We start from the raw sequence: 3,138 nt of genomic DNA, 5'->3' as shown, positions 1-3,138 counted from the left end.
GAAAGAGAGAGAGAGAGAAATATCTCCCAGAAGGGGGGTGGGGAGAGAAGAAAGGCAAGAAACAGAAACTATATAAAAGAAAGCTAAGAGATATGGAGGATAGAAATACAAATGCCTTCTGGTCTAGATGGGGATCTCACTGTGTCACCCAGGCTGACAAAACTGCTGAAATAAATCTCATACAAGTTTGTAAGGGACATGAATAACGATGTTCGCTACAGCATGATTTGTGGCAAGGATTGGACGCAATCTGGATCTCCATCTCTGGAAAAATGCCTAGATAAGATGTGAGCCTGCACCATGAAGGAGTGTGTAGCAGTTAGAAGCAAAGAATCAGATGTACACACGGAAGAAACATCATGATAAGTAGCAAACTGACTGAGATATAAAGCACAACAACATTTCTATAAATTAAGAATACATGCATATAATCTCACTGCATATGAATGAGCTAAAATCAAAGCTCCAAGGAAAGAAAACACTTATATGCATCTTAGATAGACAGGTACAAGAATTTATGCTAAAATAGAAACCTTTCGTAAGGCAAATCTATACACATTCTTCTAACGTAAATATGTAGAAGATTTTTTTTTTTTTTTTGAGACAGAGTCTCACTTTGTTGCCCAGGCTAGAGTGAGTGCCGTGGCATTAGCCTGGCTCACAGCAACCTCAGTCTCCGGGGCTCAGCGATCCTACTGCCTCAGCCTCCCAAGTAGCTGGGACTACAGGCATGCGCCACCATGCCCGGCTAATTTTTTGTATATATATTTTTAGTTGGTCAATTAATTTATTTCTATTTTTGGTAGAGACGGGGTCTCGCTCAGGCTGGTTTCGAACTCCTGACCTTGAGCAATCCGCCCGCCTCGGCCTCGTGAGCCACCACGCCCGGCCTAGAAGATTTTAATTGTAATCAACAGCATTATATAAATTGGCTGCAAAAATAACAAGACAGGCTTAAAGAATGTTTGGATATTTATTTTGTTGAAATAAATTTACAGTTGTTTTTTCAGTTTATACTCTCTACCCCTTTGAATTTCATGTTAATAATACTGAGTTACTGCTTTTCAGCCTTTTGGCTAAGATCAAGTGTAGTTTCTGTTCTTTTCAGTTTAATAATACTGAGTTGACACAAGAGTCGGTGAATTTTCTTAACTAGGGCAGATTTACTTTTGAAACTGATATGCTTTTGCTTCAACGTCAAGTCAATTCTTCTAAAATAAATGGAGCAGTTTTGTCAATTTCATGTACCTATTAAAGGAAAAAATTGTTTTGGCATTTGATTGAGTTATTGGAAAACTTTTAAGTATGTTTGGAACAACTTAGGTATATGAATCTATTTTTTCTTTTTCCTTTTTTTTTTTTTTTTTTTTTTTTTTAGAGATGGGGATCTCACTGTTTCACCCAGGCTGTCCAGGCTATAGTGCAATGGGGTGATCATAGTTTACTGTAGCCTCAAACTCCTGAGCTCATGGGATCCTCCCGCCTCAGCTTCCCAAGTAGCTGGGACTACAGGCACATGCCACCATGCCTGGCTGACTCTACTTTTTCAACTGTGAATTTTATAAAATCTAATTACAGATTAAGTGTTTCTGATAAAAATTTAGCATCCAAATTGAGATGTGTTATAAGGGTAAAATACACACTAGATTTTGAAGTACAAAAAAAAGAATGTAATATATCTCATTAGTAATTTTTTATATAGGTTACAAGTTGAAGTGATAATATTTTGGGTGCATTGGGTTAAATATTATTAAACATTTTTAAATGGGTCAGGTGCGGTGGCTCACACCTGTAATCTAGCACTCTGGGAGGCCGAGGCGGGAGGATCGCTCAAGGTCAGGAGTTCAAAACCAGCCTGAGCAAGTGCCAGATGCCTGTCTCTACTATAAATAGAAAGAAATTAATTGGCCAACTAATATATATAGAAAAAATTAGCCAGGCATGGTGGCACATGCTTGTAGTCCCAGCTACTTGGGAGGCTGAGGCAGCAGGATTGCTTGAGCCCAGGAGTTTGAGGTTGCTGTGAGCTAGGCTGATGCCATGGCACTCACTCTAGCCTGGGCAACAAAGTGATCCTCTGTCTCAAAAAAAAAGAAAAAAAAAATTTTAAACAATATACCTACTAGAAGCATTATCCATTATTCAAGAACACACACGCAAAAAGACACACATTAAAAATATCAAATGATTGCCTATGGTGGCTGTGGTTTGGATGGATAGAGCAATGAGATAAAAAGTAATAAATAAGTAAACATGAGAAGCCTTACATGGAAAGAAGGCCATAAATCTGGAGAATGATCAACCCAGTCCCCTGTACATATATAAAAATATGATTTCCTTACAGATACATGTCCCACTGTAAAAAAAAAAAAAAAAAAAAAAAATATGATTTCTTCCCATAAAAGAAAGAGAAATAAAGCAATGAACAACCTGAAGACTCAAAGACCCTTAAGGTCCAGAACACCAAAGATGAAGGCAGAAAAGGAAGGGAAAAGTGTCTAAAATCCAATTTCATGGACCACAGTAAAATTGGCCCTCAAACTTCATTTCCTCGGCTGCTTTAGCATAGGTAGAGAATTCTACATGTTTGGCCTAATCACTCAACAATCAGTTTAAATGGTTGAAATTCATTTCTGTGCTGCAATCAAGGCAGTGCTGCCTAGTGGCATACCTGTGAACTGAATTCTGTGAAGAAGACAGTAGGTGGGGCCCGAGGACAAGTGAGTTAGAATCCGCCTAAGGGTCTAAAGCAGAGGGCAGGACAGCTGGTGTTTGGCAAAGAGATTAATAGTTGCAAAGCAGCAGAGAGCAAGGCAGAATCCTCACCAGTCATCCAGACTGCATTGTCCCTGACATGCTGACAGCTGAAAGGGACTTTAGAGGCCCAGAGAGAAGGGGGTGACTTGCACAAGGTTATACTGTGAGTCATGGCAGACCTGAGACTGGAACCCAGAATGCTACTCCAAGGCAACAGTGGGAGCTGGTAGGGCTGAGATGGGTTCCTTCAGGGAGTAGCCTAGCCTCTAAGGAGAGAGAGAGCCTCTAATCAGTGAGAGAGATGGCCCTGCCACCCACAGCATGGATAGCTCTCATTAAGCAAAAAGAGACTCAAACCCTTAGCAGGCACTTTTTCTCAGC

General features: G+C 40.0%; 1 pseudogene; it reads left to right on the top strand.

Moving 5' to 3' along the window:
* Positions 1-1,056: 1,056 nt before the first annotated feature.
* LOC142862211 (uncharacterized) lies at positions 1,057-1,234 on the top strand (annotated as a pseudogene).
* Positions 1,235-3,138: the final 1,904 nt, after the last annotated feature.

This window comes from Microcebus murinus, chromosome 18 (assembly GCF_040939455.1).
Source record: "Microcebus murinus isolate Inina chromosome 18, M.murinus_Inina_mat1.0, whole genome shotgun sequence".
In the NCBI taxonomy this organism is placed as follows: domain Eukaryota; kingdom Metazoa; phylum Chordata; class Mammalia; order Primates; family Cheirogaleidae; genus Microcebus; species Microcebus murinus.
Note: the sequence above shows the minus strand (reverse complement) of the source record. Positions and strands in the feature narration are given on the sequence as shown.